This window comes from Amphibalanus amphitrite, unplaced genomic scaffold (genome assembly GCF_019059575.1).
Source record: "Amphibalanus amphitrite isolate SeventyFive unplaced genomic scaffold, NRLGWU_Aamphi_draft 001465F_arrow, whole genome shotgun sequence".
NCBI lineage: Eukaryota > Metazoa > Arthropoda > Thecostraca > Balanomorpha > Balanidae > Amphibalanus > Amphibalanus amphitrite.
In genome coordinates, this window is record NW_024882958.1 from 94,184 (window position 1) to 111,850 (window position 17,667).

Here is a 17,667-nt window from a genome sequence, read left to right on the forward strand (position 1 = left end):
TTTCTACAAATGGACATCCGTTCAACGTATTGCAATGGTCATTCGCGCGGCGAAATTACCGTCGGTAATTAGCTGATTCGTTTACGTAACGTTCTATTTATAGAAACTGACAGTACTCGCGTCTGACATCATTGCCCAGAAAGGGAATCATTTCCGGACACCTGTGCCCACCATTCGCGGTACGCCGCCCACACCAGGCAGGCAACGATAAGGGGCAAGGGACTTCCACGAGGATCAACACTGCCTTAGTCAATATCTGACATGTTCCAATGTCAACAGCTGAGGTCTAGTTTGAATCCCCGCCCATATTACCGGCCCTCTGAGAGGTGGCAAGACGTTCTCAGGCGAAACAAACTAGCAGAGGCCCCACCTCAGTTTGCTTTCACCCACGCATTTCAGTGTCCTCAAATGAACCAACACCGTCCTTGATGACGCCACCCTGTCCTCGATGACGTCACACCCTGTCACCGATGACGTCACCGCCGCCGTCCGCTGACTCAGGGGTCGGCGCCGGGTAACGGGCCGCAGTCGCGTCTCGCGGAAAGTCGGTCCATCCGGTCCGGCGGCCGGTGTGCAGACCGGAAATATCCCCCCCGGATGTCCCCCCCCCCCCGAGGTGACCCGTTGTCAGGATGTGGTTTACGGATGTGGTATAAGAGATAAGGCCAGTTCACACATGGTTCGGTTCAGGTGGCTGCCTAACTATAGGTGCTGCATTTTTTTCCCCAATTTACTTTTGACAAGAAAAATGAGGGTGACGAGGGGTGGGGTCTCATCCGTCAGTGGGCGTTCCATAATGCCTTCGCGTCTTCTTCAAAGATATTACAAGCTAAAAGGGTTGGAAATCGTATTTAAGTAGGCATCATAGCGATGCGTAAGCATAACAAATTTAACTTATGGGGGTCCGATGGACCCCTCCCTCGGTTTTTCGCGAATGTCTCGCGTGAAAAGCGTCGGCTTGCGACACAACATTCAGTGCTCTCTTTCATCTACTCTGAAAATCGAATTACCCTGGCCCAAATGCCCGGTGACCTAAGACCAGTTTATCGAGACTGTCAGGCCAGAATTGCGATTCGGCGTATGTCAGCGAACTTTATCGGTGCGGTTCCAGACTTTGGCGATAAAAATCGGTCACTTTAACAAGTCCACCACGTTCATAATAGGAACTAAGACTCCTTCCACTGTGTATTCGTTATAGAGCCGTTTGCTCGACTCAGTTAAGACCATCACTTCCCAAATCCAGCACAGCGAGCTTGAACCGAACGCAAGGACATCGCTATAGAAGGTGCTTTTTCCTAAAACATCCCACCTAATGCCCGAGACCTGTTCCTAATCTCCTTCCAGAAGTCAGTGCCATTAAAAATGACCGCATCCTTCCCCGAACCACTCTGGAGCAATTCATCCCCATTTAGCGCGCGTTGGACTTGCCGACCGTTGTCCAAATGGCGAATTATCCGGCGAATTTTTCACGTCGAAAGAGCTGTCTCCAGGTCTGAACGCTGCGCCGATTTCGGAGCGGGAAGGGCCAGCGGCTTGGTCACCTTTCTGCTCTATTTCTGTCCCGTTCAATTCAATATACCCTGGTCCGCCCAGCCTGTCTATTTTGGTTTGCTCGCGTTTCGCTGGCTGGGCGCTGGGCGCTATTGACCTATTGACGCTATTGACTTGACCTGACCGACCCGCGGGGTCTCAGCTGGTTTGTTTCTCACAGCACGTGCAGTTGTGTGCCGCAGTGTCTCCGATTCCGGCCGGACCGTGTATTTTCAGCCACCGACTACGAAAGCACTGGCCGACACTTTTCACTGTACCAGGAGGAAAACATGTCCGCGCAGGCCTTGTAAGGTACGTCAAAGCAGCTCCTCTGGACAACTCGGGGGATCCTCCGCCGCCGGCCGGCCGCGGATTATCGTGTAAGCCCTTGCAGCCGTTTTTATTTTCGGTTACAGTGGGTCCACTTGGTCGCCATGCTCACAATAATCGTGTTTCGCCTGGATAAAGGTCCCATTGAAGCCACGGTAAACAGTGAAAAACGGCACGAAACGCGGTTCGCGGCTCTGCAAAACAATTCAGCACGCAGATTTAGCTGGTTTTGCGATGGCCACCGGACATATGTGTGGCTATGATGTAATGAGGTTGATATGCACTCCAGTACAACCCAAGCAGGTGGCATACATATAAGGTAAATTGCAACGTTCTTATCACAAGATATCATACTCACTAGAAGGCGTATAAAGGCTATTCGATTCTCCAATTCTACCGACCCCTGATATCATTCAAGTACGTGGAACTCACAATTCGCGATACAAAGCGGCGACCCATTTCTCATCCCTATCACTAGCGAATCGGCGAGAGGAAAACCGGCGAGGAAAAGCACCGCCTATCGCCGGCCACTCGGTCGCTGGAACGACTGGCCATGGCGCAGAGTCCCGGCTCACTGGAATCACTACACGGCCGGGGCAGGGCGAACATCTGTCCGCCCGAGTTCGGACAGCGCGCGCAGATGTGGATTAGGGTGAGAGGGAACGACCGTTTGTCATTGGAGATGGGTGGAGGGACGCCGATTTGTTGGCGGTCTTGGAGAAATGGGGCAGCAGTGCTATCCGTCAGGGAAGTGGGCAGCGATGCCACCCAAACACTTGTTGCACGGGTAGAAAAATGTCGACTGATGGAATCACCGATGGTTGAACTGATTTCCCAGCGAAGGAAAACGCTCGATCTTCATCAGAACTTCGACGAGGAATCAGCAACAGCAGACCTCAACGCAGCCTGCCGAACAGAGCAAGATGGCGTCAGCAGCCTCCACAATACAACACCTCACTTACAACTATCACTCAAAGGGAGAAGTTACGAACACTTAGATCTACTACATATGTCCAGAGCTGCAAACAGAAAGCATACGTCCCGGCGACAGCGGTTCGAGCACTCAGAGTTACACCGCACCGCAAAATATCCTGGAAATCCCTGCCCGGCAACAGGCCGCACAGCCTCACGGGCCTAAAGCCGCTGCGGTACGACGTCAAAACGTAGCAGTCAGCGACAGAATCGTCAAGATGCGCTGCCGGGAAGTCCTGAAGGCTGAAAATGTCACGTGGCATAATCACAACTCGAAACAACGCTAACTTTGCTGACGTGGTCTATCAACTTGCTATCAACTAACGAACTGCTGAAGGTCAAGGAACACAACAACAACAAACAACAACAAAGTCGGCGGCTGAAAGATCAAAGAGTCAAAACACACGACAAAGGAGTGCGACATTTCGTGGCGCATTGCAAGTGCAACATGCACACTCAATGCGATTGTTTTCGTGGAATGTGCATGAAGTTCATTATCTAACGGTCCGCCCTATCATGGTAATGGCCCGATAAGGTCCAGTGTCTGAGCCCAGGACTGAGGTTGCAGGACAAAGTGCCGAAATTTGAGCTCTGAATAGCTACAGACAACACGACAGGTGCTATCACCAGTGTAATGGTTCCCCTGCAATTGGTTTATGGGCTGTATGCTAGGAAAGCCACCAGTTAGTAGCTAAGTAGTGAGACAGCAGCTTTAGTTTGTAAATCATTTGGTTAGGTTGGGTTAGGTTTTCCAAAGACTTTTTAGTGAAGGTTTGGTTTTCCCTTCACGTGTGGCAATGCAAACATATCTGTTTTTCCCTTCACACTTGATAATCAGATGGGAAAGTTGGCCGAGGACCTCCAAACCTTGGAATACCCCACCGTCATTTTGATGACTTATGTAATCGGAACTTCTACCCCCAAGAAGCTAGATCCTACGCCATCATTACATACGAGTAATAGCGGATGCGTCAAAATCACCCATCGTTTTGTTCTTATTCATCAATTATCCCGACCGATTAATGCGAAATCCACACTTTATTAATTGCATTTAACGTTTCGGAAACCCCTATGTTTCGCCAGGTGGTACGAAAAACAGCCAACATCAGACCGACCCGCTCGCTTAGTTATCCTGTCACCAAACGGACTTTGCAAAGCCAGCCACACACACCTGCTTGTCAAGCTGCGACGGAACGGCATCAATCGAGCGCTGGAGTGACTCAGGATAGATTGAGTGAAGTAGCGACTGCTGCTAGCCGGACATCGGTCCGACTCTCGCCAATGATACTCGCTATCAGAGAACGGTGACGTCAGCGCGCGGCGACAGGTGACGTCACACACAACGTGCCGTTGTGGTGACATCACCTCTGGGCGACTGATCGGTTTCCCATAAAACCAAACGCGCGGTGGCTGCGGCCGCGGCCGTGACAAAGGTTTGATCAGACGTCCCTGGTCGGTCGGTCGGGCGGTCGGAGGTCGGCTTGCGGTCGGTCGGTCGGTCGGTCGGTTGAGCGGTCGGAGGCCGGTCTGCGGTCGAAACCGTCACCACCGTCGGTGAAATCACACAGGGCGGATGAGATCCCGTTAGTGGGGGGTTAGTCCGCGAGCGGTCGCGGGGCAAGTCGATAGCACACAGTCCAATCCCGGGCCAAACCGGCAGACAGGTTTGTTTAATACATTACTTCGCTAGCCATGACTTGCATTGCAATGCAGGCATCGCGCGAAAATGTACCATTTTGGCAGCTGGCATTTGGATTAAGGCAGTGCGAGTGGGGACTGACGTCAATTCAGATGGACTGGAATTAATTCTAGGATAGACGACTGGTGATTGAATGTATTCCGTGGATTCGCAGTGCATTCGGTGGGCTCAGAGCCACTGAACGCCGGGTCATGTTGAAAACAGGGGGATCTGTGTCGTTCATGGAACATGGAAACAGTCACTAGTTCAGTTCTCACAGTTCCTGATTGGTTGCACAATTGTTAAGGCCAACTGTCAGCTATTCTTAACATGAGACAGGAACATTCGGATTGGAAGGTAACCATTGAAATGAGACCCAATTCCCGGACGGAAACGAATACAGAAGGAATTCGTACCTGATAAGTTTTTTTAGTCTGTAAAAGATTGTTAAGTGTCTGCACTGTAAGGAAGCACGGAAATAACTCTGCGCACACAATACTTCTGCGAATCCTCCCAGCCGAATGTAAGGCCTCATCATCGTCCAAAACCACCATACCAAGACATTTTAATGAAATCCCTCGTGGCTCGCCCATCGAGATGCCATCAATCACCGACTCTATGACGGCTGCCACCCACCCACCGCAGGACCGGCTCCCAGTTCTGTGGCACGTCCTTCCCCCAGTTGCGTCACCTCCGCTGGACCGAATGTATGACGTCACACCCGACTGGCTGCCCTCCCGTGGCGCGCCGATTGGTTCCCCGAACCCAGCAATGACCCCGCTGTGTAAGTGCTGCGGCGGGGCCGCCCGTCCGTCCCACTGTCTGTCTGTCTGTCTGTCTGTCTGTCTGTCTGTCTGTCTGTCTGTCTGTCTGTCTGTCTGTCTGTCTGTCTGTCTGTCTGTCTGTCTGTCTGTCTGTCTGGGGGCTAGTCGATATGTCTGTGTGTCTGTCTGTCTGTGTTTGTCAGTGGGGGAAACTGTGGTCAAATCTTCTATTTTTGGAAGCCTTCCATTTTTGGAAGGACCTTCCATAAATGGGTATGCATTTTCCAAAAATGGAAGGCTTCCAAAATTGGAAGGTCTAATCTCAGTGTTCCCAACTGTGATTCACATTCTTTGATTTAAGTTACGGCCTTTTTAAATGTGTAACATTAATAGTTGATTTTGCCATTTATGATCATTGATATAAGGAGAAGCAGCAGTGCTAGTGTTGGTAATACAGGCATGCTATGTCAATGTACATAGTGATATAATAGCATGGTGTCCTGGCGCACTGCTCTCTTTTTCTACTTCTAGAGGACACATAGAAATTCAGAAGAGAAAACAGCTGGTCAATAACCAACCAGGAGGAACACAGCTATAGCCCTGACAAAAAAATGGTTTAAATTAAACTTACTATTCCTCATATAAATTGAAGATTCATGCTCCTTCGATAGAAATTAGAAAGTAACACGAAAAACGGCGCAGCAACGCCTATTTAATTCGTCCCATATTCCGGAAAAAAAAAAAAAACATTGAAAAATGACGAGACCTCCACCCAAATGTTTGGCAAAAGCCTTAAAAATTGAAATCAACCACACAATATGCTAATAAATGCAGAAAACGGCAACAAATACAAGTTTTACTCGCCACTACACTCCCGAAACCGCCGCACTCTGTCCAGACAATTCCGCACTGTAAATAAAGTCGGCGGTATCGAACAAGCATGGCCCGTCACTAAAGTACTTTTAAGGATATTTACTTTTCGTTTTTGATGCTTTTTGCTTACAAAATGTTTGATAAAGTCTTATAAAACCATCGTTTGTCGGTAAATTTTTGTCAATTTTCCACGACTCATTACTTTGAAAAATTACCTAAAATACATCCACGCTAGGATTTAGACATCCACGCTAGATTATGGACACTTCACTATGGCGAATAGAAAGCGACCAGGGGCGATAGTCGCATTTGCCTCATGTTCGGCGGAAATCGGTAAGTTCCAACATATGCGCAACATTTTCTATATTTGGGTACGATGACGTCGTCAGCGTACCCATTTTTGGAAGGTGCGTACCCATATATAGAAAATCCTTCCAAAAATGGAAGGCTTTCTAAAAATGGAAGATTTGACCACAGTTTCCCCGACTGCTGTCAGTAAGTCTACTCTCGTTTGATATGGCCTAGTGAGGTCAGGCCAGGTCATAAGATGAGGTAAAATAAGGCGAGGTCAGGTAAGATCAAGTGAGGTTTGATCAATTCTAGTGTCCTTATATGATATTAGACAAAGTCAATTATCAGCATAACTTGAGGCTTGCCGACATGTCTACTGTCTGTCCGTCCATCCATCCATCCATCCGTCCGTCCGTCCATCCATCCGTCCGTCCGTCCATCCATCCGTCCATCCATCCATCCATCCATCCGTCCGTCCGTCCATCCATCCGTCCGTCCGTCCATCCATCCGTCCATCCATCCATCCATCCGTCCGTCCGTCCGTCCATCCGTCCGTCCGTCCATTCCCTGCTCGCTAGTTGAACCGGACATACCCGTCGCTGCCCATTCCCTGCTAATAGCCTGCACACTGCCGACACTAAAACACGAATAATCATACGGCGGGCGGTGCGGCCCAGGGGTCACGAGTGGGCCGGGGGGGGGGGGGGCTGTTCTCGGTACCGAACCGCCCCCCCCCCAGTGCGTGCAGTCGAGTCGTTGGAGCGGAACGGAATGATCAGTGGGGCCGCCCGCCAGACGGAGGGTCATTAGAGAGGGTCCCTGCAGACAGCGGGGGGGGGGGGCGGTGTCAATGGGAGGGGGTGGCGACTCGGGGCTGGGGTGGCAACAGCTGAAACTAAAATAAAAGGCTTCGGACTGGAGGGTGACTGGATCCCTTTAATTATTTCACTTGTCTTGAATCATATAACTGCAATGAAAACCGTAAGCCACATGCTAATAATTATATTCAAAATAGGGCTAAGAAAATAAGACAACTGTTTAATTCGTGCATAGCACATCGTCAATCAAATGAAGCTGAATGCGTTCCAGGTTGTGATTGGGTAAAGACAATGTGATGGAGCGGAAATCCGGTTGCGTTTTGGTTGTATTGCATGGCTCATATTTAATCGAGCAGATAGATGTAAGATAACTTGTGTGGCATCTTGAGGAAGGACCGAAGTCGGAACATGCCCCCAATGGAAACAAGTAGGTATGGAAACCAGGCAACACCTGTGGTAACTTGTAACGCCATGCCGGCCAGGGTGTGAAATAAAATACCGGCGCAGATGCAGGAACTAGCCGAAATTCGTGCCACAAAGGACACTCCCCATTTATGCGAACAATATCCTGCTGAATGCATCACAAGGATATGCAAAATTAGCCTATGCAAAAAAGCACGTGTGAAGATGAGGGCGAGATACGTAGAGCTACATAAAACATAGCTCGCCCATTTACATGCGATCCGTGGATACATTATGAGTTTTTATTATTTCCTTGTTGAACATTGCTCCATTTAGATGTCGAAACACATTTCGCCTGTTCAAAATTCAGCGAGGACTACTAGCCCCAGTAGGACCCTGCCCGGGTCATCTTCATTTGAACAAGCGCTGTTGCTACGCTGTATTCAGTATGAATTCCTAGCATTACACTTGTGAGTAACTTATAGGAAGCACGGCATTACACTGAACATACGAGCCTCAGCATTCTAAAAAAGGCTTAAGAAATGTTCTCGGAATTTAAAAATTCAAATATTTAGGTGATGAGGTGATTGAGCTTTATAAGCCTAATGAACTTCAAAGAAGAACATTCGACATTTAAATTAAACAGAATGCATAGATGTCGACGTAATAATCACCGTTTCAAGTCAATGATCAGTGTTAATTTCCTTCTCCATCGACCCTACTGAAGCAGACCGTGGGTATTGCCCTGCTCTCCCCTTGGTCTCCCTTACTAGAAAAATGGTATAGCCGGGGTCTTACCCCTGGCGCACACACCCACTCCTCGTCTGCCCGTGTCACGTTAGCCAACAGCGCCCGCGTCAACGGTCCAATACGGAGGGAGGGGAAGCACCTTCCACACCGCCCGATCGTCATGTCTTGCACAAGTCATCATGTTAACACAGGTCGACTGATGACATTGACAAACACCCCAGGCGGCTGGCCGGTCACATAACCTGCAGTGACTGGGCCAGGCCTGAGCAATGACAATCAGCAGCAGCGGCGGAACACCTTCAATTAAGGGGGAGGGGGCACTGCCGACTTTTGGTCCCATTCTTTCCATGTAACGCCCATAGGGCTAATGTTAAAATGCCAAAATCAAAGGGGGCACGGTGCCCCGGTGCCCTCCCCGTTCCGCCGCCTAGGAGTCCTAAGCAATGCCAATGGTGTCCTTTCCCTAATTAGTGTATTGAGGCTCACTAAGATTGAGTGATTGGAACTATTCCTTGTGTTATTGTTGGGCAGATAGTCGATAAAATTTCGTTAAATTATATGCTCTTCTTGGCAAAGATTGGCAAATAATGGCGCAATTTTTCAAGTACAAATTTTGGTTTAACGTTAGGTATTGTGCGTAGCTGGTAGAAAGGGCGAGGCGCATCTGTTTACCTGATAAGGGTCTCGCTTCCACGCCGATATTGCCAGAAATTATGGCTAAAAATGTTCAGAGATAGCCTCGGATATAAATGTACCGAGGTTAGGTTACCTCGGCTAAAAATGTGCGGCAGATCAAAGTCTGCCACATGCCCCACGCGGCACCTATTTTTGGAGAACACCGTTAGTATTTTGGTAGAGCGATACTCCTGCAAAGGCTTATCGCGCCGGATATCAAATCATGTGGGCTGCCATTTCAATAAAAGATCGCTCCTGCAGATCTCAGCCGATACCTTCTGTATCTGAGTTCAGAGAGTCAGCAGCCGTGCTTAGCAAATCAAACTGAGTCACTGCATTCGAAAGTTGCATCACTAGCAGCCACAAGCATGGGCAAAGGGAAGTTGACATGACAAGACCAGTTGGAGACCGACCAGACTATTAATGGTCATATGATCCTCGTCTCTACGAGAATTAGATACTCAGCATAGAAATAAGGGCAAAAACTGAGCAGAGACGAGACCTATGTCGGTAACAGCAGAACACAGTCAAGGCTGGAACACAGTTTTCACGCGTGCAGATCGCTCATCGCTCCTCCCCTGGAAATACACGACATGTTTCTCCAGCGCCGTCAGTCAGTGACGGTCCAGACGGACCTCTGTCAGTCAGATACAGTCATATGTCAGTAGCAGCCGCTGACAGCAGCGTCCCCGGCCTAGTGGCAGTCCAGATAGGAGCGGTAGCAGGCCGACGACAGACGCGTTCATAAACAGCGCCGATTCTGGGGAGCGACCGTCGCGTGGCCGCCGCGCGAGGAGCGTTCCCGGTACGGGGGCGGCGCGTCCCTCTTCTGGGACGGAGAGACAGGGGCCTCTCTGGACTGTGTCCTCAGGCCTCCGGCGCCGGCCCGGAACGCCAGGCCCGCTCCGGCACCAGCGGCGTGTCGCTCGGCCGCGCTGCTAGCGTCCCGTTTTGGCCCAAAGCCGCGGCTTTTCATAGCCACCGCTCGGACGTCACATTACCTGGAAGACCGGCCTCGGCGAGGTCCGTCATGGCACAACATGCAGGCGGAGGCGACCAAAACAACTGTGTGATCGGTTAGCGGGCACCGATTCAGCTGGGGGCAGGCAGATCCAGCGGTGCTGATCACTGTGTGGGTTCCAGCAGGACCGAAGGAAGGCCTGACAGACAAGTTCGCGGAGCGACGCAAAAGGAGATGGTCGGAGACCAGTTCTGGGAACACACCGGGCCATCGCGCGCGCTGGTTATAAATGTCAGCAGCGAAGTGTGTGTGTTGTTCAGACCACATCATCACCGAATTCTCAGTGGCACATCGGCATAAAAATCCAAGACCCACAGGAAAAGCAAGACAACAACGCATCATTTCCAAGCAAAAGCCAAAGCAGATAACGGCAATAACCAACTGCCCGAAACGAAAGCCGAACGTGCCGTTGTGCTGGCGCCACTTCAGCTTCCGGCACACGGAGTCACGTCTTCATCCAGCACACCTCCCGCGGCCTGGCGGCATTCACAATCACCCCCGCCTCTGCCAACAAAGGGCCAGACTTTCCTGGGCGGCCACAAAGCCAGCCTCTGGTGACCGGCGATCGGAGCCCAAGTTCGTCATCAAAGTCGCCAGGCGCCGGCTAATTTTCCTCTCTGAGAATGCGAAGCCATCGGGGCTTAGTGGAATCAGCGGGCCGGAAGTGTGCATGGCCTCGGGCGCGCTAACAGTGGTGGGAATAGACGGTCACGTCTGTTCCTGCCGATGTGGTACAGAGGTCAGGTCAGGCGACCCCTGTCGACACGGCACAGAAGTCGCACCGCCCAGGTGAGTGGTATATAAATATTGGTAGGTGGAGCGACTGCTTTGGAGATGACGGCCATGGGGAGATACTGGGACTGGGGAGATACCCAAACAAACTATGACCAACAGGCGACATGATCAGAGAACAAACGACAAACTGCCGGACAAGAACCATTGTTAGAACCATTGCTACACCAGCGGAGAGATGCATGATAAGAAGGTAAGCAAAATAACGAAAGCGCACACAGAAATAAAGGCGCAAAAAGATTAAAATATAGGTAAGAGAAATCGAAAGCAGTAATCGAAGAAACCCTAAAAAAAATGGGACAGGTGACAGGCAGAATGCACACAGACCCACACAAAGAAACACATTAGATAGATATAGCCATAGGCCTGTAAGTCGAGAAAGGGGGATTGTTCCTCCAGAGGCATGAGAAGCGGCATCCCCGTCCCCCGGAGCACCAGCCTGGTGTGCTGAGTAGCGGCGGCAGCAGCGTCCCATTTCAATGACATCACCCCCGTGCCATTTGTGGTCCTCCGGCGGTCAGCCCGCGGACCAAATCGGTCCGTAGACCAAATCGGTCCGTGGACCGGCCGGATTTGGAGGCCGCGTCTGACAGACCCGGCATCAGTGCCACCGACCAGGGAAACAAACAGACAGCGGAGATATGCTACCCCAGGGAGTGAAAAACTCGTCACCAGCGGCGGACTTCTACTAAACGCCGCGCGGCAAAACTTCGCGGCAGGGAACCGACCGATGGTAAACTTCTGGATAAGGAAGAGAAGCGCAGTGAGTTATGCTTCACGCCAGCTTTGTTTAAATCAAGAAATCAGCTCTCTGTTTTTCTTGCTCAACAAACACCGGGAAATGGCATGCTAACTTACGTTCAGAATAAGCGCAAGCTTGCATCAGACGGAACGGAGCATTTCAACGGAACAGCTGTTATCCGCTATGAAGAAATACTCCCTGAAGCTGAAAGATAGAGCTATCTCATCTTTCCGCCTCGTTGCCATTCCGATAACAAATGCAAGCCTCGATTACGGTGTGAGGCAGGCACTGTCAGTGGTGCCCAGAAGGGCCGGGTGCTAAGTAAGGATTGACGCAATGATAAGCGTTGAACCAATGTCGAGTTTCGAGCGCAAGAGCAGGGAAGCGAGAGGGAATCGGTGCTGAAATGGAAAATAGTGGCGTGCGGTAGGTACTGTAGCATCCAACATAATTCACAGACGTTTTAAGTTTCCATCACGAATCGGTAAATGCAACCGTCTCAGGTGAAACGATTGCATGTTTACATTCAGCTGCTTGGAGGGCTACCTCATGATAAAAGCTAAAAGTACAGTAGGTAAGGTATGCCAGCAAATGTCGAACGCCAAACCAGAATACACAAAAAGGTAACCACGTCACAAAGCTCCGGGTATATGGTCTGAATAAAAAGCTTCCAACATGAGTTTGAAGTTGCGTTCCTTCACCTGAACAGTAGCAGAGCAGATACACATTACATATGAGTCCGCGACTAGCAGACCAAACTATGAAATGGGGAGACAGCCGACTTACCCCTCATCTCCTCACCGCATTACTATGATACCTTGGAAAACAGCTGAGCTAGTGATGGGACCAGTTTAAAACTGGTTATATGTAAGAGGAGAGGCCCCATCCATCAGTTTAGAAACAGGAATTGTGCTCGCTCTGCAAGCATCACATCACCACATTATTGCTGATCGGCTTTTGCACACATAGGTGCCTGCAAACGATATAACAAATCCAAAATACATATGCCAAAGGCCTGCACAGTGCACATATTCTAAAAGTCCTTCATATAAAGATGAACGACGCCATTTCTACGCCCGGTAAATATTTATCCAGTCTGATGTGCGCAGAAGTGCGCCCTTCATTCACGCTGTCCTCCTGGCGCGCAGAACACGTGCATTTGCAGTGAAATTCCACCCAGCAAAGTTTTGCCCAGGGCTTTTTGCAGCTTAGCAACCACGGGGCATGCAACATTTCTGCACGAGTGTTAAAGAAAACGGCAACATATGCGCACTTCGCCAACCGGACAGGACGCGCATTTTCAGCGCATATGACGTCCACATTCACAACATTTCCGTCCGACGCAGCTATATGAACTGAGGTATTCTGACCAGCCGGAGCGAACCGCACTCGTAAATACCCTCTCACAAAGGGGCCTTTGTCCATGGCACCCCGGGGCGGGGCCGTTCTCGGCGTGTTCTGGCCCTCGGGAAGTGCCAGGCCGCGCAGGGCGGCTCGGCCGCGGACCGGCGGGACTTCACTGCGCCTCGTGAGTTCGGCGAAGTGCGGAACCCGCCGGGGGCGGCGGCCCGCGCAGCTGACGGACGGTGGAAGTGTAACGGGGCTGACTCAGGACTAGGGGAGGTCAAACGGGGGACGAACTCCAATTGCTAATCGACGAAGGGCTGACCACCACCCATCCCAGCCGGCTAATATAGAGCCGTTTTCGGGTCATAATTCAACGCAGCCGCTCGCCCAAACAACGAAGGCACCCCGGGTAGGCGAATCCACCCGCGTGACCCCTCGCTGAGGCTATAAAGAACCCTCCCACCTCCTTGCACCCCTACCCCACCTCTCTGCACCTCCCCCCCCCCCCTCGGACATTCCACGCAAGCCGCGGCGTTTCGCCCACTGCGCCGGGCGCATCAAACCCTGCAATCAGACGAGCAGCCGCGCAGCCTCGGCGCCGGCCGGCCGACCGACCGCACCGTCCTGCCCCGCTCGGCCGGTCGGCCGTTCCCCGTAGTCGGCCGCTCGCCGATACCGGGAGCGCCGCGGCGGCCGCGCGAGCCGCTCTCCTTCCGAGAAGCGTGCGGCCGCGCGGCGGCGGCCACCTGCCGGCGACGCGCCTGCCATCTGTCGGCGGCGGCGTGAACTAGCCAGCCGGCTGAGGCGAGGGATCACGGGATGATGAATGACTGACACGGTAAAAAAAAAAAAACGGAGAGCCGATTCAATGCAGTGTGAGAGGAGCTGAGCTGATGGCGACGAGGTTATGGCTGTTAATTCTTACACCGCTAGATGCATCTTCCAGCCAGCTTTCCGACAGCGGCGCTGCATACATTTCTTCCGCTGCTTGACTAAAAGAAGTGGTGGCGATGAACTTATGAAAATATCGTCAGCAATCGTGATTTTAACCTGTTTTAGAGTCACCACGAATCGATATATTTCACGCAAGCCGCAGCATACATTCGTGGCCCGTTTGCGAAACATTCGAGGATTTTAGTTATGTGACTCAGACTGATACATCACCTGACCTGATTTCGAGCCGTGACCTCGGGTCAGTACACCTATCCGTGCTTCTATCCTCAGGAAACTGAAATCCTTCTCCTCCACGCCACAACCCCCTTCCGGGCTGGACAGGCAACTTTATCTCATGCGGGCTGCTCCCTTGGAGCGGCACCGCTGCTCCCGAGGGAGCGCACCCCGTAGCCGGGTGCAGTGAGTGCCTTGGGGCTGGGTGGCCTGTCCTCTGGACGGGCTCAGCCCCGGCGACTCACTAGGGTGCCTGCCCAGACCAATGTCTCCCCCTAAATCCTATCATCCTTCCGGCTCTGCAATGGTCTTGTCGAGCGAAAGGGCCTAACCCAACAAAACAAACAAACAATCGGGTCAGTACGAGCCGGGGTCAGAGGCTGGGAAAATGATGACGCGCAGGAGCGGAGAGCGAGACAGGGACCACACACACAGCTCCTCCAGGTGCCGATTTCCGCCAAACGCTGAAACGATTTTGAGCTTGTGCAAAACCTCTTGCCTGCGAAGTGCCAGATACGCATAACACCCCGTGAGATAGTACCGGCAAATATTTTATCCAGAAATGTTTAAAGGGACCATCCCACCTTAACATTAGTTTTGAGTTGAGATAGCCAAGTTTGCGGCCAGGCTCAGAAACCACCATTTATCCTGGTCGCAACCCCCGCAGGTTTATGGTGTTCAAGAAATTTCTTCCCTTTACTTGCAGGGTGGGACCAGCTTAGTCCCTATCTCTTAACCATTAGCGGTTTTTTTATGACGTCAGCAGTCATTTCAACGCCCGCCATTCCTTGAACCCGAGTTTTGCTGACCTTGAGCTCCCTTTTTTATCAACGTGAAATCCGTCCTCGGCGCTGAGAAAGCCTATTGCTTTTCATTTTAATTTGAATATTAGAAGATACCCACCACTGGAACTTGGACTGATATTATACCAAGGCCGAAGATGATCAAGCTGCCTGCTATATCTGGAGCTTGGTGTTCAACTTCAACATGGAATAAAAAACAAAAGTCAAAATATCAAAGCAAACTGGATATGGTACTGCAAGTTAAAGTCCAAAGAAATTTGAAGAGCTGACAATTGACATTAATTCTTTTCCTGCAAGGTTTCCATATGGAGATCACAGTCACACCATGAAGAAATATTTTTGATGTTAACAGTTGAAAGGGGATTTATCTTCCAGTTTTGACGAAAGACGCTGCTGACTGTCTTTGGAAAAGGATGTCGGCATGAGGTGCAATTGTGCTTGTGAAGTGGTTATAACTGGTCTTTTCACAGTATTAAATTAAATGTGCCATTGCAGCCAAGTGTGTTATCATGTAAGGTAAAATCAAAACTACAATGTTGGTTTTACGAGCATTGAGAAGGCTGGTAGGTAACACCTGCCTGTGCTCGTAAATCATGCTGCCAGAGTATTCTAAATTAATTTTATCATACACTTTTGTTGTCCAGAATGGTTGCACTATTGTTTGGTATCATATTCCATGTAAATATGGTAGTGTAAAGTCCGACCAACATGTTACCAGATTTGAAGCTGTTACGTTACCTAAGTACCTGTTTTTTACTGGCGTGGTGAATGTCACCTGGATTTTGTTTTGAGGTGCAGACCTAGTAACTCTGACTACATGGGTTTGAAGCTATTATCTATTCTGTTTTTACTGGCCTGGTGAATGGCGACTGATGTTGTCCGTGGATGGCACTGAAACAAATTTTGAGTGTTTTGTACAGTGTTTTAATACAATGCTGAGGGCTGAAAGTTCTCTTGTTTAGAGTGGTGAAAGTTCAGGATATGCCAGCCACCATGGTGGGTCAGAGTTAAATGTGTTGCAGTCAGTTCGGCTTCGGCAAGCACACGGATGGGCATACGCATCAAGACCTGCTCTGCCATACTTTCAGCCAATTTTACCTAGGTAAGTCTTTTCTTTTTTCTGCCAAAAGCTATGACATTGTTAATTTCAGCACTGTGGCCTGTGTGTAGCTTTCAGGAAAGCAATGCTAAATAAAGCTCTGATAAAGTGCAAAATCAGCAATGCAGCCCTCTATTACATTTTCTACAACATCTTACTTGTTCCTTGCATGGAGAGAAAAATGCAATGTTATGAATTCGTTTATTCACATAATTTGACAAGCATGCAGTTACCTGCTACTATCACTGCACAAAACAGAGCAGAAAACATCAGTTGATCAAACACAAGACATAACAGAAGTTTACAACATAGGGCTGCCGAACCTGCTTCCTCCCACCACAGTTGATGCCATTTCCTAGCCTGGCTTGATGTGAGCACTGAATAGCTGCTTTGTCTAATTACAGCTCACTACCATTCAACTTAAACTACTCTCTTTAAAGTAAGAGTGAGAGCGTTCAGTGTTCATAGCAGCTCGACAGACGACAGACAACAAACATCTTGACAAACCAACCAGTATTTGATTTGGCTAATGATTTATGTGCTTGTTGTATCATGGCCAAACTACTTTAACAGCAATAATCCCTGTTTCATCTTGATCTTGCTTTTATTTCCATTTGAACTCAGATCTTGAAACAATCATCTGAAGTGATATCAGATACTGGCTTCTGTTTCTCTTGAAAGCAAGTTAAAACAACAATGATAAACTAAGGCAGGAGATGTGAGTTGTGGCAGTAGATTTTTGATTCAACATATGTCAACCTTATATTGCTTGAGACCTCTGTGACAGACAAATATTTATAGTTTTTTGATAGTTTGGATTCTTGGCTTGATTTAGCAGATCAGCTGTGAATCTTGACTTTGAAATCACATAAATGTCATGGTACCCGAACGAATCCTCGCATGACATTTCTTCGTAGCACAATTTTTCGTCCGCATTTCTTCGTCTACAAATCTTCGTCGGTGCATTTATTTGTCCCTCAATGCTTACTCTTGCATATATTTGCGTTGAAGAAGAAATGTGAGCCGATTTTCATATACCCTGGTGCGAGACAAAGTAATGCGATAGGTACGAATAAATGCCCCGACGAAGATTTGCAGACGAAGAATTGCGATACGAAGAAATGCCATAAGAATTGTCCTGGAATCCTTTATTGGCCATCATATATTGACCTTGATAAGATAAACGCATCATTCGCGCAATATTTGTCGCACTTTGATACCAAACTATTGCTTCCAAATGCCGACGTAAAGAAAACCTTTATGTGACGTCATAGAAACAGCGGATTTCCCAAAAAGTAAACAAAAATAAAAGTCTTATATCTCGAAAACGGGTGAATATTTTCCGGTAAAATTTGGTAGATGTTCATTTTCGCTCTTTGTGATTCACGCTACATCACTTTTATGCCAATTCATTAACTTTTTTGAAGGTGGGAGGGTCCCTTTAAGCTTCTGCCAACAAATTCACTTACCAAGAAGTTGCCAAGAAGTAAATCGTAGGACTCAAAATGAAAATGTGATTGATAATGGGATGGGAACCAATGATGACTATGCAGGTAAGTTCAACCGGCATCTTGCGCAAACTTTTAGCAAATCGGCGCCCCATTTAATCCCAA

At 49.4% G+C, this 17,667-nt stretch overlaps 1 long non-coding RNA gene across 1 annotated transcript in view; it reads right to left on the reverse strand.

Annotated features, from left to right (window-relative positions):
* Window positions 1-2,159: 2,159 nt before the first annotated feature.
* LOC122373242 overlaps window positions 2,160-17,667 on the reverse strand; it is a 39,370-nt gene continuing 23,862 nt past the window's right edge. The window contains exon 3 of the long non-coding RNA XR_006255010.1: window positions 2,160-2,766. This is a non-coding gene — a long non-coding RNA (uncharacterized LOC122373242). The remainder of the gene's footprint in view (window positions 2,767-17,667) is intronic.